The sequence below is a fragment of the Carassius gibelio genome, chromosome A20 (genome assembly GCF_023724105.1).
Source record: "Carassius gibelio isolate Cgi1373 ecotype wild population from Czech Republic chromosome A20, carGib1.2-hapl.c, whole genome shotgun sequence".
Taxonomy (NCBI): Eukaryota; Metazoa; Chordata; class Actinopteri; order Cypriniformes; family Cyprinidae; genus Carassius; species Carassius gibelio.
This window is the reverse complement of record NC_068390.1, coordinates 3,580,753-3,608,021: the sequence shown is the minus strand read 5'-3', so window position 1 is coordinate 3,608,021 and position 27,269 is coordinate 3,580,753. Positions and strand designations below refer to the sequence as shown.

Below are 27,269 nucleotides of genomic sequence, written 5' to 3'. Positions count from 1 at the left end.
ATTTTGCTGAGCCTGCACACAATGATTTCGGACTTGCTTAGGAAGTGGGTTTCCGTAGTGTAGTGGTTATCACGTTCGCCTCACACGCGAAAGGTCCCCAGTTCGAAACTGGGCGGGAACACTGAATCTCTTTTCACAATCGTTTAGGTGGGTTTCTGTTGAGGAGGAACTCAATTCTACCAAGGCTTTGCGGCCAAGAGGCATGAACACAGTCACTAAAGGTATAGTTGATGCAGAAATGAAAGAGCAGTCATTGTTTGACCTAAACCTATCCCACAACTGTGACATTCCAAGCCTGTCTGGCTTTCTTCTGAGGAACACGAAAAAAGAGATTTGCCTGAGTGGCCCTCTGTTGAGCAGCAGCTCTGCATCACGAAGGCCCGTCTTTACACAGGTGTAGAGATAATTATTAAGCCACACTAGGCAGCGGTAATACCCACGCAGACAGTACTCTGTACTTTTGACCTGGTAGTTTAGATGAACAGATGGCCGGTGCACTCAAAGACCCAATATTTCGTACAACACATAAATATACATATATTAAATGAAAGTGGGGAAAAAAGCAAAGAAGAAATGGCCACAGAGGATTCCCGCAAACAACTGGAGAAATTCTCGGTTTGCTGCTAAAAATAGAAGGTATTTGCGAACTGAAGAGCGCAACGCAATTTGTAATTTGATTCCCGCTCCAAGATGCATGAGATGAAAAGATCTGACACCTTTGCCACAGGTTTCCGTAGTGTAGAGGTTATCACGTTTGCCTTACACGCGAAAGGTCCCCAGTTCGAAACTGGGCGGGAACACTGGATCTCTTTTTCAAAATTGTTCAGGTGGGTTTCTGTTCAGGAGGAACTCAACGCTTCCAAGGCTTTGCGGCCAATAGGCATTAACACAGTCACTAAAGGTAAAGTTGATGCAGAAATGAAAGAGCAGTCATTGTTTGACCTAAACCTAACCCACAACTGTGACATTCCAAGCCTGTGTGGCTTTCTTCTGAGAAACACCAAAGATGAGATTTTAGGAAACTCTGCGTAGACTGCCACGCCGAATGAACTCTGTCCTCTTGTGTAAGGGTCTTATTCCACCTAGGCCATCACGTAAGGCAGGGTCTCAAGGGGTGTCTAAAAGGGGGTACGTGGCAGGCCCTCCTTAGACCCCTGCGCGCCGGCCCTGTCTGTCCCAATGATCACCTGTGTCACCACAAACAGCCCATCAGTCCCTCTCACCGCCTATGTGACCACTAATTGCGCTTCTGTCCACTGGTAATACAACAACTGTGACCGCAAGCTGTCTATGTGTCCCCCTGATCCCCTACGTGCCCACAAGTAGCCTTTTTATCCCCTTGACGAACTTTAAAACACATCCATCTGGAGTGTTATTTTCTGATAAAACGATGCAAGCCGTAGCAGTTTCTAACACATGGCTAACCTTCTTGAAATTCAACACAATGTTCAACGAATCTGCCAATAAACCTGTTCAGGTGGCTCCTCGCTTACTCCCGAAGCACCCAGAGGTGTTAAACCCTCGGAATTCCACTGACCACAAACAGTCTGTTTTTTTTACAATGGGATAGATTGTACGTGGCAAGTCCATGTCTCAGCTTTCTGAAGAGATATCAAGCTAAAACCTGATTTCCCATGCTAGTCTGGACACGTGCTACCCCTGTGGTGAGTTTCAATAAGATTGGAGAAACTTGAAATCTCGGCTCAAAAAAACTAAAAGTTTCAAGAAGATTGGAGAAACTCGAAAATTTGACCAACAAAAATCACCAAGAGAATTTTTCGAGTTTCTCCTGTGTTCTTGAAACTTTGGGTTTGTTAGTTTGAGACTAGCACAGGAAGGCAGGTTTCAGCTTGATATCAAGCTGCAAGTGTTTAATTCCGAGGTAAGTCAAGGGTAGCGTTTCAGGAAACTCTGCATAGACTGCCAGGCCGAATGAACTCTGTCCTCTTGTGCGTGGGAATTACGCCGATTGTCTATTTGCTTTCTGGCACATCACAGTATAAATATTGGCCCAAAAAGCACTCTAGCGTTAGACTGTGGAGTTTCTGTAGTGTAGTCGTCATCACGTTCGCCTAACACGCGAAAGGTCCTCGGTTCGAAACCGAGCAGAAACATCTGTCCCCTTTTGAAGAAATGTATGAACCCCTTTGAGCCGACAGTTGGCTTCAGAAGGTTTAGCCTTTATGCGCATTTTGCTGAGCCTGCACACAATGATTTCGGACTTGCTTAGGAAGTGGGTTTCCGTAGTGTAGTGGTTATCACGTTCGCCTCACACGCGAAAGGTCCCCAGTTCGAAACTGGGCGGGAACACTGAATCTCTTTTCACAATCGTTTAGGTGGGTTTCTGTTGAGGAGGAACTCAATTCTACCAAGGCTTTGCGGCCAAGAGGCATGAACACAGTCACTAAAGGTATAGTTGATGCAGAAATGAAAGAGCAGTCATTGTTTGACCTAAACCTATCCCACAACTGTGACATTCCAAGCCTGTCTGGCTTTCTTCTGAGGAACACGAAAAAAGAGATTTGCCTGAGTGGCCCTCTGTTGAGCAGCAGCTCTGCATCACGAAGGCCCGTCTTTACACAGGTGTAGAGATAATTATTAAGCCACACTAGGCAGCGGTAATACCCACGCAGACAGTACTCTGTACTTTTGACCTGGTAGTTTAGATGAACAGATGGCCGGTGCACTCAAAGACCCAATATTTCGTACAACACATAAATATACATATATTAAATGAAAGTGGGGAAAAAAGCAAAGAAGAAATGGCCACAGAGGATTCCCGCAAACAACTGGAGAAATTCTCGGTTTGCTGCTAAAAATAGAAGGTATTTGCGAACTGAAGAGCGCAACGCAATTTGTAATTTGATTCCCGCTCCAAGATGCATGAGATGAAAAGATCTGACACCTTTGCCACAGGTTTCCGTAGTGTAGAGGTTATCACGTTCGCCTTACACGCGAAAGGTCCCCAGTTCGAAACTGGGCGGGAACACTGGATCTCTTTTTCAAAATTGTTCAGGTGGGTTTCTGTTCAGGAGGAACTCAACGCTTCCAAGGCTTTGCGGCCAATAGGCATTAATACAGTCACTAAAGGTAAAGTTGATGCAGAAATGAAAGAGCAGTCATTGTTTGACCTAAACCTAACCCACAACTGTGACATTCCAAGCCTGTGTGGCTTTCTTCTGAGAAACACCAAAGATGAGATTTTAGGAAACTCTGCGTAGACTGCCACGCCGAATGAACTCTGTCCTCTTGTGTAAGGGTCTTATTCCACCTAGGCCATCACGTAAGGCAGGGTCTCAAGGGGTGTCTAAAAGGGGGTACGTGGCAGGCCCTCCTTAGACCCCTGCGCGCCGGCCCTGTCTGTCCCAATGATCACCTGTGTCACCACAAACAGCCCATCAGTCCCTCTCACCGCCTATGTGACCACTAATTGCGCTTCTGTCCACTGGTAATACAACAACTGTGACCGCAAGCTGTCTATGTGTCCCCCTGATCCCCTACGTGCCCACAAGTAGCCTTTTTATCCCCTTGACGAACTTTAAAACACATCCATCTGGAGTGTTATTTTCTGATAAAACGATGCAAGCCGTAGCAGTTTCTAACACATGGCTAACCTTCTTGAAATTCAACACAATGTTCAACGAATCTGCCAATAAACCTGTTCAGGTGGCTCCTCGCTTACTCCCGAAGCACCCAGAGGTGTTAAACCCTCGGAATTCCACTGACCACAAACAGTCTGTTTTTTTTACAATGGGATAGATTGTACGTGGCAAGTCCATGTCTCAGCTTTCTGAAGAGATATCAAGCTAAAACCTGATTTCCCATGCTAGTCTGGACACGTGCTACCCCTGTGGTGAGTTTCAATAAGATTGGAGAAACTTGAAATCTCGGCTCAAAAAAACTAAAAGTTTCAAGAAGATTGGAGAAACTCGAAAATTTGACCAACAAAAATCACCAAGAGAATTTTTCGAGTTTCTCCTGTGTTCTTGAAACTTTGGGTTTGTTAGTTTGAGACTAGCACAGGAAGGCAGGTTTCAGCTTGATATCAAGCTGCAAGTGTTTAATTCCGAGGTAAGTCAAGGGTAGCATTTCAGGAAACTCTGCATAGACTGCCAGGCCGAATGAACTCTGTCCTCTTGTGCGTGGGAATTACGCCGATTGTCTATTTGCTTTCGGGCACATCACAGTATAAATATTGGCCCAAAAAGCACTCTAGCGTTAGACTTTGGAGTTTCTGTAGTGTAGTGGTCATCACGTTCGCCTAACACGCGAAAGGTCCTCGGTTCGAAACCGAGCAGAAACAGCTGTCCCCTTTTGAAGAAATGTATGAACCCCTTTGAGCCGACAGTTGGCTTCAGAAGGTTTATCCTTTATGCGCATTTTGCTGAGCCTGCACACAATGATTTCGGACTTGCTTAGGAAGTGGGTTTCCGTAGTGTAGTGGTTATCACGTTCGCCTCACACGCGAAAGGTCCCCAGTTCGAAACTGGGCGGGAACACTGAATCTCTTTTCACAATCGTTTAGGTGGGTTTCTGTTGAGGAGGAACTCAATTCTACCAAGGCTTTGCGGCCAAGAGGCATGAACACAGTCACTAAAGGTATAGTTGATGCAGAAATGAAAGAGCAGTCATTGTTTGACCTAAACCTATCCCACAACTGTGACATTCCAAGCCTGTCTGGCTTTCTTCTGAGGAACACGAAAAAAGAGATTTGCCTGAGTGGCCCTCTGTTGAGCAGCAGCTCTGCATCACGAAGGCCCGTCTTTACACAGGTGTAGAGATAATTATTAAGCCACACTAGGCAGCGGTAATACCCACGCAGACAGTACTCTGTACTTTTGACCTGGTAGTTTAGATGAACAGATGGCCGGTGCACTCAAAGACCCAATATTTCGTACAACACATAAATATACATATATTAAATGAAAGTGGGGAAAAAAGCAAAGAAGAAATGGCCACAGAGGATTCCCGCAAACAACTGGAGAAATTCTCGGTTTGCTGCTAAAAATAGAAGGTATTTGCGAACTGAAGAGCGCAACGCAATTTGTAATTTGATTCCCGCTCCAAGATGCATGAGATGAAAAGATCTGACACCTTTGCCACAGGTTTCCGTAGTGTAGAGGTTATCACGTTTGCCTTACACGCGAAAGGTCCCCAGTTCGAAACTGGGCGGGAACACTGGATCTCTTTTTCAAAATTGTTCAGGTGGGTTTCTGTTCAGGAGGAACTCAACGCTTCCAAGGCTTTGCGGCCAATAGGCATTAATACAGTCACTAAAGGTAAAGTTGATGCAGAAATGAAAGAGCAGTCATTGTTTGACCTAAACCTAACCCACAACTGTGACATTCCAAGCCTGTGTGGCTTTCTTCTGAGAAACACCAAAGATGAGATTTTAGGAAACTCTGCGTAGACTGCCACGCCGAATGAACTCTGTCCTCTTGTGTAAGGGTCTTATTCCACCTAGGCCATCACGTAAGGCAGGGTCTCAAGGGGTGTCTAAAAGGGGGTACGTGGCAGGCCCTCCTTAGACCCCTGCGCGCCGGCCCTGTCTGTCCCAATGATCACCTGTGTCACCACAAACAGCCCATCAGTCCCTCTCACCGCCTATGTGACCACTAATTGCGCTTCTGTCCACTGGTAATACAACAACTGTGACCGCAAGCTGTCTATGTGTCCCCCTGATCCCCTACGTGCCCACAAGTAGCCTTTTTATCCCCTTGACGAACTTTAAAACACATCCATCTGGAGTGTTATTTTCTGATAAAACGATGCAAGCCGTAGCAGTTTCTAACACATGGCTAACCTTCTTGAAATTCAACACAATGGTCAACGAATCTGCCAATAAACCTGTTCAGGTGGCTCCTCGCCACCTGAGAGAATTTTTCGAGTTTCTCCTGTGTTCTTGAAACTTTGGGTTTGTTAGTTTGAGACTAGCACAGGAAGGCAGGTTTCAGCTTGATATCAAGCTGCAAGTGTTTAATTCCGAGGTAAGTCAAGGGTAGCGTTTCAGGAAACTCTGCATAGACTGCCAGGCCGAATGAACTCTGTCCTCTTGTGCGTGGGAATTACGCCGATTGTCTATTTGCTTTCGGGCACATCACAGTATAAATATTGGTCCAAAAAGCACTCTAGCGTTAGACTGTGGAGTTTCTGTAGTGTAGTGGTCATCACGTTCGCCTAACACGCGAAAGGTCCTCGGTTCGAAACCGAGCAGAAACAGCTGTCCCCTTTTGAAGAAATGTATGAACCCCTTTGAGCCGACAGTTGGCTTCAGAAGGTTTAGCCTTTATGCGCATTTTGCTGAGCCTGCACACAATGATTTCGGACTTGCTTAGGAAGTGGGTCATCACGTTCGCCTAACACGCGAAAGGTCCTCGGTTCGAAACCGAGCAGAAACAGCTGTCCCCTTTTGAAGAAATGTATGAACCCCTTTGAGCCGACAGTTGGCTTCAGAAGGTTTAGCCTTTATGCGCATTTTGCTGAGTCTGCACACAATGATTTCGGACTTGCTTAGGAAGTGGGTTTCCGTAGTGTAGTGGTTATCACGTTCGCCTCACACGCAGGGGCCAGTCGCGGATAGTTGTAGAGTGCTGACTAGCCAATAGAAACGAAGGAAATTGCAGGGAGGCGGGACGAGTAAAATACACAGAATTAGAGGTTCGAATCCCGTCTCGGCCACAAATACTATAAAATGAGTTCATGTTCGTTTTTTCATCTAGATACAGTTTAATTATGATTAACATATAATAAACAAACTTTGTGAACAGATAAAATAAATCTTGTAATAACTGTTTTTTTGTACGATGTACAAAATGTGCAACAATCTTAATAAACGTACATTATAATAGGGAACAGTTATTTTTAATATAGAAAATTTTGAATAATTAAAAATAACATTTTGATAATTGTTCAGGCCTTTTATTTTTAAGGAGACATCTATTTATATTTGTATAACTGTGCACAGAAAACCCATATATATAAAATAAAACAAAAACTCACAAAAAAGTAAGTTTTTCATTTTATTTATAATAGAGTAATATACTTAAAAATGAAAATAAAAATTAACCAAAATATATAATAATAAATATACATAAAATAATCATAGATTATTAAACAACACCTACAAATATAATACAAATAAAGATGTGGAGAACAGAAAAACAATAAAAATATGTTTTACATTAAATAATTTTTTATGTTTAATAGTAACAGTTATAACATTCAGTGTTTACATATCTGAGCAAGTCAATAAAATGTAATATCAATAAAAAAAAGAAAATCAACAACATGTATACATGTTTTAATCAATAAATTAAAAAAAAACTTAACACGCAGTTCAATACAGTTCAAACAAGGCCAAATGCTTACGGTATTTTAATTAACAAATTGAAATACATGAAACTATTTAAATGTATAGATTCAACAACAACAACAACAATAATAAAATCTAAAGTTGTGGAGAACACCGAAAAAATTTTGTTTTATTGTTGAAATATTTTTACTAGTTAAAATAACTGCTTTCTATTTGAATATATAGTAAAATGTATTTTATTTCTGTGATGTGCAGATGTATTTTCAACATCATTACTCCAGTCTTCAGTGTCACATAATCTTCAGAAATCAGAATATGATTTACTGCTCAAGAAAAACAACCCCCCAGGGATTCTTTAAATAGAAAGATCTGCATTTATTTGAAATAAAAAGCTTTCTTAACAATATAGATTATACCATTCTTTTGGGTGGAAAGAAATGACAGACATTAATGCCTTTTTTTTTTTTTTAGCAAGGATGATTTAAATTGATTAAAAGTGATGATAAAGATGAAAAATGTTGATGATGAAAATTAAAAAAAAAAAATACATATATACACATATATATAGTAAGATTTGAGTAGATTTGAGCAGTAAACCATCATATTATTCTGATTTCTGAAGATCATGTGACACTGAAGACTGGAGGAAAGATGCTGACCATTCAGCTGCACATCAGAGATATAAAATACAGTATATATTCAAATATATAGACTTCCTGATAATGTTCGGGGTTCAGACACACTGTCTCTGTTTAAATCTAGATTAAAAACACATCTCTTTCGCCAAGCTTTCAAATAATATATCTCTTAAATTGTGAGTGCATTATTATTCTTTATCTTTGGTTAAACTAATTCATTTTACTTTGATGGATCAGCAGCTATGCTAATGATGTCTCTATTTGTTTATATGTTTTGCCACGGGATTTACACAAGCTCCAGTCTGGATCCAGAACACCTGAGAAGAGATGATGCTGACCCTCAGAGGACCTCAGATGATGCTAACCCTGAATCAACAAACAGACTAACAAATATTGCTACACATGTGACTGCATCATATAATAATTATTAATTATTCATAATATTAATAATGTTTATAGTCTGGCTGACTACGTACGACTACTTGTATTCATTTTTTTAAAAATCCTGTCAAACGTGAACAAACTGACAGTCACCACTTATAAGCTACTACTAAATATTGTAGAAACATAATTTTCTGTAAAGTTGCTTTGTAACGATTTGTATTGTAAAAATTGCTATACAAATAAACTTGAATTGAATTGAATTGAATTGAAATAGAAAGCAGCTGATTTAAAATAGTAAGAATATTTAAAATGCTACTGTTTTTGCTGTACTTTGGATAAAATAAAGGCAGGCTTGGTGAGCAGAAGAGACTCCTCAAAAAACATTACAAATCTTACTGCTGAAAAACATTTGACTGGTAGAGTATTTTAAATATAATTATTTAAAGTTTAATAATAGCCGTAACTAACATTGTAAACTTACATGTTTACAAAACTGAGCAAGATAAAATAACAATACAGAGTCAATACAATTAATTAACACACTAAAGTACAGTGTAAACAAGGCCAATACTTCTGATGTTTTATTTAACAAATGGAAATCAATTAAATAATTTAAAATTGTAGATTAAACAACAACAGCTACAATAATATTAATAATAATACAATTTAAAGTTGTGGAAAACACAGAAGAAGAAAAAAAAAAGCCTTCGACCTGTTTAAGAAGATCCTTGCTCCTATGTTGCGTTGCCAAGAGATGTTCATGGGCAATTCTCAACAGATCTGTCCATCTATGGTCCAACACGAAGACCAGCTGTTCTGAGGGGTCCAGTGTGAGCTGAACGAGGGACGATTTTATGGCCAATGGTGTGGTGTTCTACAGAAGATTAACAGGATTACTTTATTAAAATATAATGTCTTGGTGTTGTGTGCACATTGTGAGAGACAGTTTACACACATAAGTGCCTGTATGAATTATTTATTTACCTGCATCTGGAAGAAACCCTTCTGACCTTTGATCCTCCACTGTCAAAGTGTCTGGTGTGATGTTTAGGTGGACTGAGAGTGAGACCGTCTTTAGGGTGACCTACTTTGTGGAGGATGGTGTCTTGACAGAGCACGCATCATCTAAACATTCCTGAAATATAGATTCCAATTAAATATATCAAATGTATTTTATAATTCATAATATATATATATATATATATATATATATATATATATATATATATATATATATATATATATATATGTATATATATACCATTGTAATGTTATATTTATATGGATATATATGCAACAGTAGAATTGCATTTTTATTTGTACAATTTTAAATGATTTTTTTTTTTTTTTACATTTGAATATATTTTCTAATCATTGTAATTTATTCCTGTTATGAAGAGCTGAATTTTCAGAATTATTACTCCAGTCTCTGAAAATAATGTGCTTTTATCATTGTAGAGACAATGATAATATCAACATTGATTACAATAAGAAATGTTTTGTGAGCAAATAATCAATGATTTCTGGATCACATGACACACTGAAGAGTATAAATGATGCATCACAGAAATAAAGTTAATTTAACATAGGAAATAGTTATTTTAAGTTGTACCACACAGTAAATGTTGACATATATACATATACATATACATATATACATACACACATACATATATATATATATATATATATATATATATATATATATATGTTTTTTTTGTTGTTTTTTTTTTTTTGCACTAAAGTCTTGAAAATCACATAACATTCAAAACAGTTGCTATAATTAATCACATAAATATGATTATATGATAATATAATAAGTCATTAATTATACGTTTTTTTTTAGTTTAGTTTTTTAAAAAGAAACACAGAATTCACTTTACCTGCTTGTTGGGAGTTTGGCAGCGTATGTTGTTCAAACAAAACAATTTCGTGAAGAAATCTCCGAACGTAAAACGCGTCTCCGCTCCTTCAGAGCGAATGATTGAGAGATGAGTATCCGCTGTTTGAATTCCGCGCCACGGAAGAGGCGAAACAGCGCCGGGGAATCTACGTGTGGCCACAAATATATCGCATCCGTAGTGTTAAGCACTACCATAGAGAATGAATGGGAAAAGTTAAGAGAAGTTAAGCTTAACTATTTTCGGCTCCCGCGCGGGAGGTCCCCAGTTCGAAACTGGGCGGGAACACTGAATCTCTTTTCACAATCGTTTAGGTGGGTTTCTGTTGAGGAGGAACTCAATTCTACCAAGGCTTTGCGGCCAAGAGGCATGAACACAGTCACTAAAGGTATAGTTGATGCAGAAATGTAAGAGCAGTCATTGTTTGACTTAAACCTATCCCACAACTGTGACATTCCAAGCCTGTCTGGCTTTCTTCTGAGGAACACGAAAAAAGAGATTTGCCTGAGTGGCCCTCTGTTGAGCAGCAGCTCTGCATCACGAAGGCCCGTCTTTACACAGGTGTAGAGATAATTATTAAGCCACACTAGGCAGCGGTAATACCCACGCAGACAGTACTCTGTACTTTTGACCTGGTAGTTTAGATGAACAGATGGCCGATGCACTCAAAGACCCAATATTTCGTACAACACATAAATATACATATATTAAATGAAAGTGGGGAAAAAAGCAAAGAAGAAATGGCCACAGAGGATTCCCGCAAACAACTGGAGAAATTCTCGGTTTGCTGCTAAAAATAGAAGGTATTTGCGAACTGAAGAGCGCAACGCAATTTGTAATTTGATTCCCGCTCCAAGATGCATGAGATGAAAAGATCTGACACATTTGCCACGGGTTTCCGTAGTGTAGAGGTTATCACGTTCGCCTTACACGCGAAAGGTCCCCAGTTCGAAACTGGGCGGGAACACTGGATCTCTTTTTCAAAATTGTTCAGGTGGGTTTCTGTTCAGGAGGAACTCAACGCTTCCAAGGCTTTGCGGCCAATAGGCATTAATACAGTCACTAAAGGTAAAGTTGATGCAGAAATGAAAGAGCAGTCATTGTTTGACCTAAACCTAACCCACAACTGTGACATTCCAAGCCTGTGTGGCTTTCTTCTGAGAAACACCAAAGACGAGATTTTAGGAAACTCTGCGTAGACTGCCACGCCGAATGAACTCTGTCCTCTTGTGTAAGGGTCTTATTCCACCTAGGCCATCACGTAAGGCAGGGTCTCAAGGGGTGTCTAAAAGGGGGTACGTGGCAGGCCCTCCTTAGACCCCTGCGCGCCGGCCCTGTCTGTCCCAATTATCACCTGTGTCACCACAAACAGCCCATCAGTCCCTCTCACTGCCTATGTGACCACTAATTGCGCTTCTGTCCACTGGTAATACAAAAACTGTGACCGCAAGCTGTCTATGTGTCCCCCTGAGAAACTCGAAAATTTGACCAACAAAAATCACCAAGAGAATTTTTCGAGTTTCTCCTGTGTTCTTGAAACTTTGGGTTTGTTAGTTTGAGACTAGCACAGGAAGGCAGGTTTCAGCTTGATATCAAGCTGCAAGTGTTTAATTCCGAGGTAAGTCAAGGGTAGCGTTTCAGGAAACTCTGCATAGACTGCCAGGCCGAATGAACTCTGTCCTCTTGTGCGTGGGAATTACGCCGATTGTCTATTTGCTTTCGGGCACATCACAGTATAAATATTGGCCCAAAAAGCACTCTAGCGTTAGACTGTGGAGTTTCTGTAGTGTAGTGGTCATCACGTTCGCCTAACACGCGAAAGGTCCTCGGTTCGAAACCGAGCAGAAACAGCTGTCCCCTTTTGAAGAAATGTATGAATGCATATTGCTGAGCCTGCACACAATGATTTCGGACTTGCTTAGGAAGTGGGTTTCCGTAGTGTAGTGGTTATCACGTTCGCCTCACACGCGAAAGGTCCCCAGTTCGAAAATCTCTTTTCACAATCGTTTAGGTGGGTTTCTGTTGAGGAGGAACTCAATTCTACCAAGGCTTTGCGGCCAAGAGGCATGAACACAGTCACTAAAGGTATAGTTGATGCAGAAATGAAAGAGCAGTCATTGTTTGACCTAAACCTATCCCACAACTGTGACATTCCAAGCCTGTCTGGCTTTCTTCTGAGGAACACGAAAAAAGAGATTTGCCTGAGTGGCCCTCTGTTGAGCAGCAGCTCTGCATCACGAAGGCCCGTCTTTACACAGGTGTAGAGATAATTATTAAGCCACACTAGGCAGCGGTAATACCCACGCAGACAGTACTCTGTACTTTTGACCTGGTAGTTTAGATGAACAGATGGCCGGTGCACTCAAAGACCCAATATTTCGTACAACATATAAATATACATATATTAAATGAAAGTGGGGAAAAAAGCAAAGAAGAAATGGCCACAGAGGATTCCCGCAAACAACTGGAGAAATTCCCGGTTTGCTGCTAAAAATAGAAGGGATTTGCGAACTGAAGAGCGCAACGCAATTTGTAATTTGATTCCCGCTCCAAGATGCATGACATGAAAAGATCTGACAACTTTGGCACAGGTTTCCGTAGTGTAGAGGCTATCACGTTCACCTTACACGCGAAAGGTCCCCACTTCGAAACTGGGTGGGAACACTGGATCTCTTTTTCAAAATTGTTTAGGTGGGTTTCTGTTCAGGAGGAACTCAATGCTTCCAAGGCTTTGCGGCCAATAGGCATTAATACAGTCACTAAATGTAAAGTTGATGCAGAAATAAAAGAGCAGTCATTGTTTGACCTAAACCTAACCCACAACTGTGACATTCCAAGCCTGTGTGGCTTTCTTCTGAGAAACACCAAAGACGAGATTTTAGGAAACTCTGCGTAGACTGCCACACCAAATGAACTCTGTCCTCTTGTGTAAGGGTCTTATTCCACCTAGGCCATCACGTAAGGCAGGGTCTCAAGGGGTGTCTAAAAGGGGGTACGTGGCAGGCCCTCCTTAGACCCCTGCGCGCCGGCCCTGTCTGTCCCAATGATCACCTGTGTCACCACAAACAGCCCATCAGTCCCTCTCACCGCCTATGTGACCACTAATTGCGCTTCTGTCCACTGGTAATACAAAAACTGTGACCGCAAGCTGTCTATGTGTCCCCCTGAGAAACTCGAAAATTTGACCAACAAAAATCACCAAGAGAATTTTTCGAGTTTCTCCTGTGTTCTTGAAACTTTGGGTTTGTTAGTTTGAGACTAGCACAGGAAGGCAGGTTTCAGCTTGATATCAAGCTGCAAGTGTTTAATTCCGAGGTAAGTCAAGGGTAGCGTTTCAGGAAACTCTGCATAGACTGCCAGGCCGAATGAACTCTGTCCTCTTGTGCGTGGGAATTACGCCGATTGTCTATTTGCTTTCGGGCACATCACAGTATAAATATTGGCCCAAAAAGCACTCTAGCGTTAGACTGTGGAGTTTCTGTAGTGTAGTGGTCATCACGTTCGCCTAACACGCGAAAGGTCCTCGGTTCGAAACCGAGCAGAAACAGCTGTCCCCTTTTGAAGAAATGTATGAATGCATTTTGCTGAGCCTGCACACAATGATTTCGGACTTGCTTAGGAAGTGGGTTTCCGTAGTGTAGTGGTTATCACGTTCGCCTCACACGCGAAAGGTCCCCAGTTCGAAAATCTCTTTTCACAATCGTTTAGGTGGGTTTCTGTTGAGGAGGAACTCAATTCTACCAAGGCTTTGCGGCCAAGAGGCATGAACACAGTCACTAAAGGTATAGTTGATGCAGAAATGAAAGAGCAGTCATTGTTTGACCTAAACCTATCCCACAACTGTGACATTCCAAGCCTGTCTGGCTTTCTTCTGAGGAACACGAAAAAAGAGATTTGCCTGAGTGGCCCTCTGTTGAGCAGCAGCTCTGCATCACGAAGGCCCGTCTTTACACAGGTGTAGAGATAATTATTAAGCCACACTAGGCAGCTGTAATACCCACGCAGACAGTACTCTGTACTTTTGACCTGGTAGTTTAGATGAACAGATGGCCGATGCACTCAAAGACCCAATATTTCGTACAACACATAAATATACATATATTAAATGAAAGTGGGGAAAAAAGCAAAGAAGAAATGGCCACAGAGGATTCCCGCAAACAACTGGAGAAATTCTCGGTTTGCTGCTAAAAATAGAAGGTATTTGCGAACTGAAGAGCGCAACGCAATTTGTAATTTGATTCCCGCTCCAAGATGCATGAGATGAAAAGATCTGACAACTTTGCCACAGGTTTCCGTAGTGTAGAGGTTTTCACGTTCGCCTTACACGCGGAAGGTCCCCAGTTCGAAACTGGGCGGGAACACTGGATCTCTTTTTCAAAATTGTTCAGGTGGGTTTCTGTTCAGGAGGAACTCAACGCTTCCAAGGCTTTGCGGCCAATAGGCATTAATACAGTCACTAAAGGTAAAGTTGATGCAGAAATGAAAGAGCAGTCATTGTTTGACCTAAACCTAACCCACAACTGTGACATTCCAAGCCTGTGTGGCTTTCTTCTGAGAAACACCAAAGACGAGATTTTAGGAAACTCTGCGTAGACTGCCACGCCGAATGAACTCTGTCCTCTTGTGTAAGGGTCTTATTCCACCTAGGCCATCACGTAAGGCAGGGTCTCAAGGGGTGTCTAAAAGGGGGTACGTGGCAGGCCCTCCTTAGACCCCTGCGCGCCGGCCCTGTCTGTCCCAATGATCACCTGTGTCACCACAAACAGCCCATCAGTCCCTCTCACCGCCTATGTGACCACTAATTGCGCTTCTGTCCACTGGTAATACAAAAACTGTGACCGCAAGCTGTCTATGTGTCCCCCTGATCCCCTACGTGCCCACAAGTAGCCTTTTTATCCCCTTGACGAACTTTAAAACACATCCATCTGGAGTGTTATTTTCTGATAAAACGATGCAAGCCGTAGCAGTTTCTAACACATGGCTAACCTTCTTGAAATTCAACACAATGGTCAACGAATCTGCCAATAAACCTGTTCAGGTGGCTCCTCGCTTACTCCCGAAGCACCCAGAGGTGTTAAACCCTCGGAATTCCACTGACCACAAACAGTCTGTTTTTTTTACAATGGGATAGATTGTACGTGGCAAGTCCATGTCTCAGCTTTCTGAAGAGATATCAAGCTAAAACCTGATTTCCCATGCTAGTCTGGACACGTGCTACCCCTGTGGTGAGTTTCAATAAGATTGGAGAAACTTGAAATCTCGGCTCAAAAAAACTAAAAGTTTCAAGAAGATTGGAGAAACTCGAAAATTTGACCAACAAAAATCACCAAGAGAATTTTTCGAGTTTCTCCTGTGTTCTTGAAACTTTGGGTTTGTTAGTTTGAGACTAGCACAGGAAGGCAGGTTTCAGCTTGATATCAAGCTGCAAGTGTTTAATTCCGAGGTAAGTCAAGGGTAGCGTTTCAGGAAACTCTGCATAGACTGCCAGGCCGAATGAACTCTGTCCTCTTGTGCGTGGGAATTACGCCGATTGTCTATTTGCTTTCGGGCACATCACAGTATAAATATTGGCCCAAAAAGCACTCTAGCGTTAGACTGTGGAGTTTCTGTAGTGTAGTGGTCATCACGTTCGCCTAACACGCAAAAGGTCCTCGGTTCGAAACCGAGCAGAAACAGCTGTCCCCTTTTGAAGAAATGTATGAACCCCTTTGAGCCGACAGTTGGCTTCAGAAGGTTTAGCCTTTATGCGCATTTTGCTGAGCCTGCACACAATGATTTCGGACTTGCTTAGGAAGTGGGTTTCCGTAGTGTAGTGGTTATCACGTTCGCCTCACACGCGAAAGGTCCCCAGTTCGAAAATCTCTTTTCACAATCGTTTAGGTGGGTTTCTGTTGAGGAGGAACTCAATTCTACCAAGGCTTTGCGGCCAAGAGGCATGAACACAGTCACTAAAGGTATAGTTGATGCAGAAATGAAAGAGCAGTCATTGTTTGACCTAAACCTATCCCACAACTGTGACATTCCAAGCCTGTCTGGCTTTCTTCTGAGGAACACGAAAAAAGAGATTTGCCTGAGTGGCCCTCTGTTGAGCAGCAGCTCTGCATCACGAAGGCCCGTCTTTACACAGGTGTAGAGATAATTATTAAGCCACACTAGGCAGCTGTAATACCCACGCAGACAGTACTCTGTACTTTTGACCTGGTAGTTTAGATGAACAGATGGCCGATGCACTCAAAGACCCAATATTTCGTACAACACATAAATATACATATATTAAATGAAAGTGGGGAAAAAAGCAAAGAAGAAATGGCCACAGAGGATTCCCGCAAACAACTGGAGAAATTCTCGGTTTGCTGCTAAAAATAGAAGGTATTTGCGAACTGAAGAGCGCAACGCAATTTGTAATTTGATTCCCGCTCCAAGATGCATGAGATGAAAAGATCTGACAACTTTGCCACAGGTTTCCGTAGTGTAGAGGTTTTCACGTTTGCCTTACACGCGGAAGGTCCCCAGTTCGAAACTGGGCGGGAACACTGGATCTCTTTTTCAAAATTGTTCAGGTGGGTTTCTGTTCAGGAGGAACTCAACGCTTCCAAGGCTTTGCGGCCAATAGGCATTAATACAGTCACTAAAGGTAAAGTTGATGCAGAAATGAAAGAGCAGTCATTGTTTGACCTAAACCTAACCCACAACTGTGACATTCCAAGCCTGTGTGGCTTTCTTCTGAGAAACACCAAAGACGAGATTTTAGGAAACTCTGCGTAGACTGCCACGCCGAATGAACTCTGTCCTCTTGTGTAAGGGTCTTATTCCACCTAGGCCATCACGTAAGGCAGGGTCTCAAGGGGTGTCTAAAAGGGGGTACGTGGCAGGCCCTCCTTAGACCCCTGCGCGCCGGCCCTGTCTGTCCCAATGATCACCTGTGTCACCACAAACAGCCCATCAGTCCCTCTCACCGCCTATGTGACCACTAATTGCGCTTCTGTCCACTGGTAATACAAAAACTGTGACCGCAAGCTGTCTATGTGTCCCCCTGATCCCCTACGTGCCCACAAGTAGCCTTTTTATCCCCTTGACGAACTTTAAAACACATCCATCTGGAGTGTTATTTTCTGATAAAACGATGCAAGCCGTAGCAGTTTCTAACACATGGCTAACCTTCTTGAAATTCAACACAATGGTCAACGAATCTGCCAATAAACCTGTTCAGGTGGCTCCTCGCTTACTCCCGAAGCACCCAGAGGTGTTAAACCCTCGGAATTCCACTGACCACAAACAGTCTGTTTTTTTTACAATGGGATAGATTGTACGTGGCAAGTCCATGTCTCAGCTTTCTGAAGAGATATCAAGCTAAAACCTGATTTCCCATGCTAGTCTGGACACGTGCTACCCCTGTGGTGAGTTTCAATAAGATTGGAGAAACTTGAAATCTCGGCTCAAAAAAACTAAAAGTTTCAAGAAGATTGGAGAAACTCGAAAATTTGACCAACAAAAATCACCAAGAGAATTTTTCGAGTTTCTCCTGTGTTCTTGAAACTTTGGGTTTGTTAGTTTGAGACTAGCACAGGAAGGCAGGTTTCAGCTTGATATCAAGCTGCAAGTGTTTAATTCCGAGGTAAGTCAAGGGTAGCGTTTCAGGAAACTCTGCATAGACTGCCAGGCCGAATGAACTCTGTCCTCTTGTGCGTGGGAATTACGCCGATTGTCTATTTGCTTTCGGGCACATCACAGTATAAATATTGGCCCAAAAAGCACTCTAGCGTTAGACTGTGGAGTTTCTGTAGTGTAGTGGTCATCACGTTCGCCTAACACGCAAAAGGTCCTCGGTTCGAAACCGAGCAGAAACAGCTGTCCCCTTTTGAAGAAATGTATGAACCCCTTTGAGCCGACAGTTGGCTTCAGAAGGTTTAGCCTTTATGCGCATTTTGCTGAGCCTGCACACAATGATTTCGGACTTGCTTAGGAAGTGGGTTTCCGTAGTGTAGTGGTTATCACGTTCGCCTCACACGCGAAAGGTCCCCAGTTCGAAAATCTCTTTTCACAATCGTTTAGGTGGGTTTCTGTTGAGGAGGAACTCAATTCTACCAAGGCTTTGCGGCCAAGAGGCATGAACACAGTCACTAAAGGTATAGTTGATGCAGAAATGAAAGAGCAGTCATTGTTTGACCTAAACCTATCCCACAACTGTGACATTCCAAGCCTGTCTGGCTTTCTTCTGAGGAACACGAAAAAAGAGATTTGCCTGAGTGGCCCTCTGTTGAGCAGCAGCTCTGCATCACGAAGGCCCGTCTTTACACAGGTGTAGAGATAATTATTAAGCCACACTAGGCAGCTGTAATACCCACGCAGACAGTACTCTGTACTTTTGACCTGGTAGTTTAGATGAACAGATGGCCGATGCACTCAAAGACCCAATATTTCGTACAACACATAAATATACATATATTAAATGAAAGTGGGGAAAAAAGCAAAGAAGAAATGGCCACAGAGGATTCCCGCAAACAACTGGAGAAATTCTCGGTTTGCTGCTAAAAATAGAAGGTATTTGCGAACTGAAGAGCGCAACGCAATTTGTAATTTGATTCCCGCTCCAAGATGCATGAGATGAAAAGATCTGACAACTTTGCCACAGGTTTCCGTAGTGTAGAGGTTTTCACGTTCGCCTTACACGCGGAAGGTCCCCAGTTCGAAACTGGGCGGGAACACTGGATCTCTTTTTCAAAATTGTTCAGGTGGGTTTCTGTTCAGGAGGAACTCAACGCTTCCAAGGCTTTGCGGCCAATAGGCATTAATACAGTCACTAAAGGTAAAGTTGATGCAGAAATGAAAGAGCAGTCATTGTTTGACCTAAACCTAACCCACAACTGTGACATTCCAAGCCTGTGTGGCTTTCTTCTGAGAAACACCAAAGACGAGATTTTAGGAAACTCTGCGTAGACTGCCACGCCGAATGAACTCTGTCCTCTTGTGTAAGGGTCTTATTCCACCTAGGCCATCACGTAAGGCAGGGTCTCAAGGGGTGTCTAAAAGGGGGTACGTGGCAGGCCCTCCTTAGACCCCTGCGCGCCGGCCCTGTCTGTCCCAATGATCACCTGTGTCACCACAAACAGCCCATCAGTCCCTCTCACCGCCTATGTGACCACTAATTGCGCTTCTGTCCACTGGTAATACAAAAACTGTGACCGCAAGCTGTCTATGTGTCCCCCTGATCCCCTACGTGCCCACAAGTAGCCTTTTTATCCCCTTGACGAACTTTAAAACACATCCATCTGGAGTGTTATTTTCTGATAAAACGATGCAAGCCGTAGCAGTTTCTAACACATGGCTAACCTTCTTGAAATTCAACACAATGGTCAACGAATCTGCCAATAAACCTGTTCAGGTGGCTCCTCGCTTACTCCCGAAGCACCCAGAGGTGTTAAACCCTCGGAATTCCACTGACCACAAACAGTCTGTTTTTTTTACAATGGGATAGATTGTACGTGGCAAGTCCATGTCTCAGCTTTCTGAAGAGATATCAAGCTAAAACCTGATTTCCCATGCTAGTCTGGACACGTGCTACCCCTGTGGTGAGTTTCAATAAGATTGGAGAAACTTGAAATCTCGGCTCAAAAAAACTAAAAGTTTCAAGAAGATTGGAGAAACTCGAAAATTTGACCAACAAAAATCACCAAGAGAATTTTTCGAGTTTCTCCTGTGTTCTTGAAACTTTGGGTTTGTTAGTTTGAGACTAGCACAGGAAGGCAGGTTTCAGCTTGATATCAAGCTGCAAGTGTTTAATTCCGAGGTAAGTCAAGGGTAGCGTTTCAGGAAACTCTGCATAGACTGCCAGGCCGAATGAACTCTGTCCTCTTGTGCGTGGGAATTACGCCGATTGTCTATTTGCTTTCGGGCACATCACAGTATAAATATTGGCCCAAAAAGCACTCTAGCGTTAGACTGTGGAGTTTCTGTAGTGTAGTGGTCATCACGTTCGCCTAACACGCAAAAGGTCCTCGGTTCGAAACCGAGCAGAAACAGCTGTCCCCTTTTGAAGAAATGTATGAACCCCTTTGAGCCGACAGTTGGCTTCAGAAGGTTTAGCCTTTATGCGCATTTTGCTGAGCCTGCACACAATGATTTCGGACTTGCTTAGGAAGTGGGTTTCCGTAGTGTAGTGGTTATCACGTTCGCCTCACACGTGAAAGGTCCCCAGTTCGAAACTGGGCGGGAACACTGAATCTCTTTTCACAATCGTTTAGGTGGGTTTCTGTTGAGGAGGAACTCAATTCTACCAAGGCTTTGCGGCCAAGAGGCATGAACACAGTCACTAAAGGTATAGTTGATGCAGAAATGAAAGAGCAGTCATTGTTTGACCTAAACCTATCCCACAACTGTGACATTCCAAGCCTGTCTGGCTTTCTTCTGAGGAACACGAAAAAAGAGATTTGCCTGAGTGGCCCTCTGTTGAGCAGCAGCTCTGCATCACGAAGGCCCGTCTTTACACAGGTGTAGAGATAATTATTAAGCCACACTAGGCAGCGGTAATACCCACGCAGACAGTACTCTGTACTTTTGACCTGGTAGTTTAGATGAACAGATGGCCGGTGCACTCAAAGACCCAATATTTCGTACAACATATAAATATACATATATTAAATGAAAGTGGGGAAAAAAGCAAAGAAGAAATGGCCACAGAGGATTCCCGCAAACAACTGGAGAAATTCCCGGTTTGCTGCTAAAAATAGAAGGGATTTGCGAACTGAAGAGCGCAACGCAATTTGTAATTTGATTCCCGCTCCAAGATGCATGAGATGAAAAGATCTGACACCTTTGCCACAGGTTTCCGTAGTGTAGAGGTTATCACGTTCGCCTTACACGCGAAAGGTCCCCAGTTCGAAACTGGGCGGGAACACTGGATCTCTTTTTCAAAATTGTTCAGGTGGGTTTCTGTTCAGGAGGAACTCAATGCTTCCAAGGCTTTGCGGCCAATAGGCATTAATACAGTCACTAAAGGTAAAGTTGATGCAGAAATGAAAGAGCAGTCATTGTTTGACCTAAACCTAACCCACAACTGTGACATTCCAAGCCTGTGTGGCTTTCTTCTGACAAACACCAAAGACGAGATTTTAGGAAACTCTGCGTAGACTGCCACGCCGAATGAACTCTGTCCTCTTGTGTAAGGGTCTTATTTCACCTAGGCCATCACGTAAGGCAGGGTCTCAAGGGGTGTCTAAAAGGGGGTACGTGGCAGGCCCTCCTTAGACCCCTGCGCGCCAGCCCTGTCTGTCCCAATGATCACCTGTGTCACCACAAACAGCCCATCAGTCCCTCTCACCGCCTTTGTGACCACTAATTGCGCTTCTGTCCACTGGTAATACAAAAACTGTGACCGCAAGCTGTCTATGTGTCCCCCTGATCCCCTACGTGCCCACAAGTAGCCTTTTTATCCCCTTGACGAACTTTAAAACACATCCATCTGGAGTGTTATTTTCTGATAAAACGATGCAAGCCATAGCAGTTTCTAACACATGGCTAACCTTCTTGAAATTCAACACAATGGTCAACGAATCTGCAAATAAACCTGTTCAGGTGGCTCCTCGCTTACTCCCGAAGCACCCAGAGGTGTTAAACTCTCGGAATTCCACTGACCACAAACAGTCTGTTTTTTTTACAATGGGATAGATTGTACGTGGCAAGTCCATGTCTCAGCTTTCTGAAGAGATATCAAGCTAAAACCTGATTTCCCATGCTAGTCTGGACACGTGCTACCCCTGTGGTGAGTTTCAATAAGATTGGAGAAACTTGAAATCTCGGCTCAAAAAAACTAAAAGTTTCAAGAAGATTGGAGAAACTCGAAAGTTTGACCAACAAAAATCACCAAGAGAAATTTTCGAGTTTCTCCTGTGTTAGCAATAGACCGTGGAGTTTCTGTAGTGTAGTGGTCATCACGTTCGCCTAACACGCGAAAGGTCCTCGGTTCGAAACCGAGCAGAAACAGCTGTCCCCTTTTGAAGAAATGTATGAACCCCTTTGAGCCGACAGTTGGCTTCAGAAGGTTTAGCCTTTATGCGCATTTTGCTGAGCCTGCACACAATGATTTCGGACTTGCTTAGGAAGTGGGTTTCCGTAGTGTAGTGGTTATCACGTTCGCCTCACACGCGAAAGGTCCCCAGTTCGAAACTGGGCGGGAACACTGAATCTCTTTTCACAATCGTTTAGGTGGGTTTCTGTTGAGGAGGAACTCAATTCTACCAAGGCTTTGCGGCCAAGAGGCATGAACACAGTCACTAAAGGTATAGTTGATGCAGAAATGAAAGAGCAGTCATTGTTTGACCTAAACCTATCCCACAACTGTGACATTCCAAGCCTGTCTGGCTTTCTTCTGAGGAACACGAAAAAAGAGATTTGCCTGAGTGGCCCTCTGTTGAGCAGCAGCTCTGCATCACGAAGGCCCGTCTTTACACAGGTGTAGAGATAATTATTAAGCCACACTAGGCAGCGGTAATACCCATGCAGACAGTACTCTGTACTTTTGACCTGGTAGTTTAGATGAACAGATGGCCGGTGCACTCAAAGACCCAATATTTCGTACAACACATAAATATACATATATTAAATGAAAGTGGGGAAAAAAGCAAAGAAGAAATGGCCACAGAGGATTCCCGCAAACAACTGGAGAAATTCTCGGTTTGCTGCTAAAAATAGAAGGTATTTGCGAACTGAAGAGCGCAACGCAATTTGTAATTTGATTCCCGCTCCAAGATGCATGAGATGAAAAGATCTGACACCTTTGCCACAGGTTTCCGTAGTGTAGAGGTTATCACGTTCGCCTTACACGCGAAAGGTCCCCAGTTCGAAACTGGGCGGGAACACTGGATCTCTTTTTCAAAATTGTTCAGGTGGGTTTCTGTTCAGGAGGAACTCAACGCTTCCAAGGCTTTGCGGCCAATAGGCATTAATACAGTCACTAAAGGTAAAGTTGATGCAGAAATGAAAGAGCAGTCATTGTTTGACCTAAACCTAACCCACAACTGTGACATTCCAAGCCTGTGTGGCTTTCTTCTGAGAAACACCAAAGATGAGATTTTAGGAAACTCTGCGTAGACTGCCACGCCGAATGAACTCTGTCCTCTTGTGTAAGGGTCTTATTCCACCTAGGCCATCACGTAAGGAAGGGTCTCAAGGGGTGTCTAAAAGGGGGTACGTGGCAGGCCCTCCTTAGACCCCTGCGCGCCGGCCCTGTCTGTCCCAATGATCACCTGTGTCACCACAAACAGCCCATCAGTCCCTCTCACCGCCTATGTGACCACTAATTGCGCTTCTGTCCACTGGTAATACAAAAACTGTGACCGCAAGCTGTCTATGTGTCCCCCTGATCCCCTACGTGCCCACAAGTAGCCTTTTTATCCCCTTGACGAACTTTAAAACACATCCATCTGGAGTGTTATTTTCTGATAAAACGATGCAAGCCGTAGCAGTTTCTAACACATGGCTAACCTTCTTGAAATTCAACACAATGGTCAACGAATCTGCCAATAAACCTGTTTAGGTGGCTCCTCGCTTACTCCCGAAGCACCCAGAGGTGTTAAACCCTCGGAATTCCACTGACCACAAACAGTCTGTTTTTTTTACAATGGGATAGATTGTACGTGGCAAGTCCATGTCTCAGCTTTCTGAAGAGATATCAAGCTAAAACCTGATTTCCCATGCTAGTCTGGACACGTGCTACCCCTGTGGTGAGTTTCAATAAGATTGGAGAAACTTGAAATCTCGGCTCAAAAAAACTAAAAGTTTCAAGAAGATTGGAGAAACTCGAAAATTTGACCAACAAAAATCACCAAGAGAATTTTTCGAGTTTCTCCTGTGTTCTTGAAACTTTGGGTTTGTTAGTTTGAGACTAGCACAGGAAGGCAGGTTTCAGCTTGATATCAAGCTGCAAGTGTTTAATTCCGAGGTAAGTCAAGGGTAGCGTTTCAGGAAACTCTGCATAGACTGCCAGGCCGAATGAACTCTGTCCTCTTGTGCGTGGGAATTACGCCGATTGTCTATTGTCTAAAAAGCACTCTAGCGTTAGACTGTGGAGTTTCTGTAGTGTAGTGGTCATCACGTTCGCCTAACACGCGAAAGGTCCTCGGTTCGAAACCGAGCAGAAACAGCTGTCCCCTTTTGAAGAAATGTATGAACCCCTTTGAGCCGACAGTTGGCTTCAGAAGGTTTAGCCTTTATGCGCATTTTGCTGAGCCTGCACACAATGATTTCGGACTTGCTTAGGAAGTGGGTTTCCGTAGCTTTCTGAAGAGATATCAAGCTAAAACCTGATTTCCCATGCTAGTCTGGACACGTGCTACCCCTGTGGTGAGTTTCAATAAGATTGGAGAAACTTGAAATCTCGGCTCAAAAAAACTAAAAGTTTCAAGAAGATTGGAGAAACTCGAAAGTTTGACCAACAAAAATCACCAAGAGAAATTTTCGAGTTTCTCCTGTGTTCTTGAAACTTTGGGTTTGTTAGTTTGAGACTAGCACAGGAAGGCAGGTTTCAGCTTGATATCAAGCTGCAAGTGTTTAATTCCGAGGTAAGTCAAGGGTAGCGTTTCAGGAAACTCTGCATAGACTGCCAGGCCGAATGAACTCTGTCCTCTTGTGCGTGGGAATTACGCCGATTGTCTATTTGCTTTCGGGCACATCACAGTATAAATATTGGCCCAAAAAGCACTCTAGCGTTAGACCGTGGAGTTTCTGTAGTGTAGTGGTCATCACGTTCGCCTAACACGCGAAAGGTCCTCGGTTCGAAACCGAGCAGAAACAGCTGTCCCCTTTTGAAGAAATGTATGAACCCCTTTGAGCCGACAGTTGGCTTCAGAAGGTTTAGCCTTTATGCGCATTTTGCTGAGCCTGCACACAATGATTTCGGACTTGCTTAGGAAGTGGGTTTCCGTAGTGTAGTGGTTATCACGTTCGCCTCACACGCGAAAGGTCCCCAGTTCGAAACTGGGCGGGAACACTGAATCTCTTTTCACAATCGTTTAGGTGGGTTTCTGTTGAGGAGGAACTCAATTCTACCAAGGCTTTGCGGCCAAGAGGCATGAACACAGTCACTAAAGGTATAGTTGATGCAGAAATGAAAGAGCAGTCATTGTTTGACCTAAACCTATCCCACAACTGTGACATTCCAAGCCTGTCTGGCTTTCTTCTGAGGAACACGAAAAAAGAGATTTGCCTGAGTGGCCCTCTGTTGAGCAGCAGCTCTGCATCACGAAGGCCCGTCTTTACACAGGTGTAGAGATAATTATTAAGCCACACTAGGCAGCGGTAATACCCACGCAGACAGTACTCTGTACTTTTGACCTGGTAGTTTAGATGAACAGATGGCCGGTGCACTCAAAGACCCAATATTTCGTACAACACATAAATATACATATATTAAATGAAAGTGGGGAAAAAAGCAAAGAAGAAATGGCCACAGAGGATTCCCGCAAACAACTGGAGAAATTCTCGGTTTGCTGCTAAAAATAGAAGGTATTTGCGAACTGAAGAGCGCAACGCAATTTGTAATTTGATTCCCGCTCCAAGATGCATGAGATGAAAAGATCTGACACCTTTGCCACAGGTTTCCGTAGTGTAGAGGTTATCACGTTCGCCTTACACGCGAAAGGTCCCCAGTTCGAAACTGGGCGGGAACACTGGATCTCTTTTTCAAAATTGTTCAGGTGGGTTTCTGTTCAGGAGGAACTCAACGCTTCCAAGGCTTTGCGGCCAATAGGCATTAATACAGTCACTAAAGGTAAAGTTGATGCAGAAATGAAAGAGCAGACATTGTTTGACCTAAACCTAACCCACAACTGTGACATTCCAAGCCTGTGTGGCTTTCTTCTGAGAAACACCAAAGATGAGATTTTAGGAAACTCTGCGTAGACTGCCACGCCGAATGAACTCTGTCCTCTTGTGTAAGGGTCTTATTCCACCTAGGCCATCACGTAAGGAAGGGTCTCAAGGGGTGTCTAAAAGGGGGTACGTGGCAGGCCCTCCTTAGACCCCTGCGCGCCGGCCCTGTCTGTCCCAATGATCACCTGTGTCACCACAAACAGCCCATCAGTCCCTCTCACCGCCTATGTGACCACTAATTGCGCTTCTGTCCACTGGTAATACAAAAACTGTGACCGCAAGCTGTCTATGTGTCCCCCTGATCCCCTACGTGCCCACAAGTAGCCTTTTTATCCCCTTGACGAACTTTAAAACACATCCATCTGGAGTGTTATTTTCTGATAAAACGATGCAAGCCGTAGCAGTTTCTAACACATGGCTAACCTTCTTGAAATTCAACACAATGGTCAACGAATCTGCCAATAAACCTGTTTAGGTGGCTCCTCGCTTACTCCCGAAGCACCTAGAGGTGTTAAACCCTCGGAATTCCACTGACCACAAACAGTCTGTTTTTTTTACAATGGGATAGATTGTACGTGGCAAGTCCATGTCTCAGCTTTCTGAAGAGATATCAAGCTAAAACCTGATTTCCCATGCTAGTCTGGACACGTGCTACCCCTGTGGTGAGTTTCAATAAGATTGGAGAAACTTGAAATCTCGGCTCAAAAAAACTAAAAGTTTCAAGAAGATTGGAGAAACTCGAAAATTTGACCAACAAAAATCACCAAGATAATTTTTCGAGTTTCTCCTGTGTTCTTGAAACTTTGGGTTTGTTAGTTTGAGACTAGCACAGGAAGGCAGGTTTCAGCTTGATATCAAGCTGCAAGTGTTTAATTCCGAGGTAAGTCAAGGGTAGCGTTTCAGGAAACTCTGCATAGACTGCCAGGCCGAATGAACTCTGTCCTCTTGTGCGTGGGAATTACGCCGATTGTCTATTGTCTAAAAAGCACTCTAGCGTTAGACTGTGGAGTTTCTGTAGTGTAGTGGTCATCACGTTCGCCTAACACGCGAAAGGTCCTCGGTTTGAAACCGAGCAGAAACAGCTGTCCCCTTTTGAAGAAATGTATGAACCCCTTTGAGCCGACAGTTGGCTTCAGAAGGTTTAGCCTTTATGCGCATTTTGCTGAGCCT

The 27,269-nt window shown here is 43.3% G+C and overlaps 28 non-coding genes across 28 annotated transcripts; all 28 read left to right on the top strand.

Moving 5' to 3' along the window:
- The first annotated feature begins 48 nt into the window (after nucleotides 1-48).
- On the top strand, nucleotides 49-121 carry trnav-cac (transfer RNA valine (anticodon CAC)). Its single transcript has one exon. It is a non-coding gene; the product is annotated as a tRNA-Val (tRNA).
- A 606-nt stretch (nucleotides 122-727) lies between these two features.
- trnav-uac (transfer RNA valine (anticodon UAC)) lies at nucleotides 728-800 on the top strand. Its single transcript has one exon. It is a non-coding gene; the product is annotated as a tRNA-Val (tRNA).
- A 1,241-nt stretch (nucleotides 801-2,041) lies between these two features.
- Nucleotides 2,042-2,114, top strand: trnav-aac (transfer RNA valine (anticodon AAC)). Its single transcript has one exon. It is a non-coding gene; the product is annotated as a tRNA-Val (tRNA).
- A 123-nt stretch (nucleotides 2,115-2,237) lies between these two features.
- trnav-cac (transfer RNA valine (anticodon CAC)) lies at nucleotides 2,238-2,310 on the top strand. The gene has a single exon. It is a non-coding gene; the product is annotated as a tRNA-Val (tRNA).
- Nucleotides 2,311-2,916: 606 nt separating this feature from the next.
- On the top strand, nucleotides 2,917-2,989 carry trnav-uac (transfer RNA valine (anticodon UAC)). The gene has a single exon. It is a non-coding gene; the product is annotated as a tRNA-Val (tRNA).
- Nucleotides 2,990-4,230: 1,241 nt separating this feature from the next.
- On the top strand, nucleotides 4,231-4,303 carry trnav-aac (transfer RNA valine (anticodon AAC)). The gene has a single exon. It is a non-coding gene; the product is annotated as a tRNA-Val (tRNA).
- Nucleotides 4,304-4,426: 123 nt separating this feature from the next.
- On the top strand, nucleotides 4,427-4,499 carry trnav-cac (transfer RNA valine (anticodon CAC)). The gene has a single exon. It is a non-coding gene; the product is annotated as a tRNA-Val (tRNA).
- A 606-nt stretch (nucleotides 4,500-5,105) lies between these two features.
- On the top strand, nucleotides 5,106-5,178 carry trnav-uac (transfer RNA valine (anticodon UAC)). Its single transcript has one exon. It is a non-coding gene; the product is annotated as a tRNA-Val (tRNA).
- A 968-nt stretch (nucleotides 5,179-6,146) lies between these two features.
- On the top strand, nucleotides 6,147-6,219 carry trnav-aac (transfer RNA valine (anticodon AAC)). Its single transcript has one exon. It is a non-coding gene; the product is annotated as a tRNA-Val (tRNA).
- Nucleotides 6,220-11,129: 4,910 nt separating this feature from the next.
- trnav-uac (transfer RNA valine (anticodon UAC)) lies at nucleotides 11,130-11,202 on the top strand. The gene has a single exon. It is a non-coding gene; the product is annotated as a tRNA-Val (tRNA).
- An 810-nt stretch (nucleotides 11,203-12,012) lies between these two features.
- On the top strand, nucleotides 12,013-12,085 carry trnav-aac (transfer RNA valine (anticodon AAC)). Its single transcript has one exon. It is a non-coding gene; the product is annotated as a tRNA-Val (tRNA).
- A 1,624-nt stretch (nucleotides 12,086-13,709) lies between these two features.
- On the top strand, nucleotides 13,710-13,782 carry trnav-aac (transfer RNA valine (anticodon AAC)). Its single transcript has one exon. It is a non-coding gene; the product is annotated as a tRNA-Val (tRNA).
- Nucleotides 13,783-14,523: 741 nt separating this feature from the next.
- trnav-uac (transfer RNA valine (anticodon UAC)) lies at nucleotides 14,524-14,596 on the top strand. The gene has a single exon. It is a non-coding gene; the product is annotated as a tRNA-Val (tRNA).
- Nucleotides 14,597-15,837: 1,241 nt separating this feature from the next.
- On the top strand, nucleotides 15,838-15,910 carry trnav-aac (transfer RNA valine (anticodon AAC)). Its single transcript has one exon. It is a non-coding gene; the product is annotated as a tRNA-Val (tRNA).
- A 785-nt stretch (nucleotides 15,911-16,695) lies between these two features.
- On the top strand, nucleotides 16,696-16,768 carry trnav-uac (transfer RNA valine (anticodon UAC)). Its single transcript has one exon. It is a non-coding gene; the product is annotated as a tRNA-Val (tRNA).
- Nucleotides 16,769-18,009: 1,241 nt separating this feature from the next.
- trnav-aac (transfer RNA valine (anticodon AAC)) lies at nucleotides 18,010-18,082 on the top strand. Its single transcript has one exon. It is a non-coding gene; the product is annotated as a tRNA-Val (tRNA).
- Nucleotides 18,083-18,867: 785 nt separating this feature from the next.
- Nucleotides 18,868-18,940, top strand: trnav-uac (transfer RNA valine (anticodon UAC)). The gene has a single exon. It is a non-coding gene; the product is annotated as a tRNA-Val (tRNA).
- Nucleotides 18,941-20,181: 1,241 nt separating this feature from the next.
- trnav-aac (transfer RNA valine (anticodon AAC)) lies at nucleotides 20,182-20,254 on the top strand. The gene has a single exon. It is a non-coding gene; the product is annotated as a tRNA-Val (tRNA).
- A 123-nt stretch (nucleotides 20,255-20,377) lies between these two features.
- Nucleotides 20,378-20,450, top strand: trnav-cac (transfer RNA valine (anticodon CAC)). The gene has a single exon. It is a non-coding gene; the product is annotated as a tRNA-Val (tRNA).
- Nucleotides 20,451-21,056: 606 nt separating this feature from the next.
- On the top strand, nucleotides 21,057-21,129 carry trnav-uac (transfer RNA valine (anticodon UAC)). The gene has a single exon. It is a non-coding gene; the product is annotated as a tRNA-Val (tRNA).
- Nucleotides 21,130-22,141: 1,012 nt separating this feature from the next.
- On the top strand, nucleotides 22,142-22,214 carry trnav-aac (transfer RNA valine (anticodon AAC)). Its single transcript has one exon. It is a non-coding gene; the product is annotated as a tRNA-Val (tRNA).
- A 123-nt stretch (nucleotides 22,215-22,337) lies between these two features.
- Nucleotides 22,338-22,410, top strand: trnav-cac (transfer RNA valine (anticodon CAC)). The gene has a single exon. It is a non-coding gene; the product is annotated as a tRNA-Val (tRNA).
- A 606-nt stretch (nucleotides 22,411-23,016) lies between these two features.
- trnav-uac (transfer RNA valine (anticodon UAC)) lies at nucleotides 23,017-23,089 on the top strand. Its single transcript has one exon. It is a non-coding gene; the product is annotated as a tRNA-Val (tRNA).
- Nucleotides 23,090-24,299: 1,210 nt separating this feature from the next.
- Nucleotides 24,300-24,372, top strand: trnav-aac (transfer RNA valine (anticodon AAC)). The gene has a single exon. It is a non-coding gene; the product is annotated as a tRNA-Val (tRNA).
- A 577-nt stretch (nucleotides 24,373-24,949) lies between these two features.
- trnav-aac (transfer RNA valine (anticodon AAC)) lies at nucleotides 24,950-25,022 on the top strand. The gene has a single exon. It is a non-coding gene; the product is annotated as a tRNA-Val (tRNA).
- Nucleotides 25,023-25,145: 123 nt separating this feature from the next.
- trnav-cac (transfer RNA valine (anticodon CAC)) lies at nucleotides 25,146-25,218 on the top strand. The gene has a single exon. It is a non-coding gene; the product is annotated as a tRNA-Val (tRNA).
- A 606-nt stretch (nucleotides 25,219-25,824) lies between these two features.
- Nucleotides 25,825-25,897, top strand: trnav-uac (transfer RNA valine (anticodon UAC)). Its single transcript has one exon. It is a non-coding gene; the product is annotated as a tRNA-Val (tRNA).
- A 1,210-nt stretch (nucleotides 25,898-27,107) lies between these two features.
- On the top strand, nucleotides 27,108-27,180 carry trnav-aac (transfer RNA valine (anticodon AAC)). The gene has a single exon. It is a non-coding gene; the product is annotated as a tRNA-Val (tRNA).
- Nucleotides 27,181-27,269: the final 89 nt, after the last annotated feature.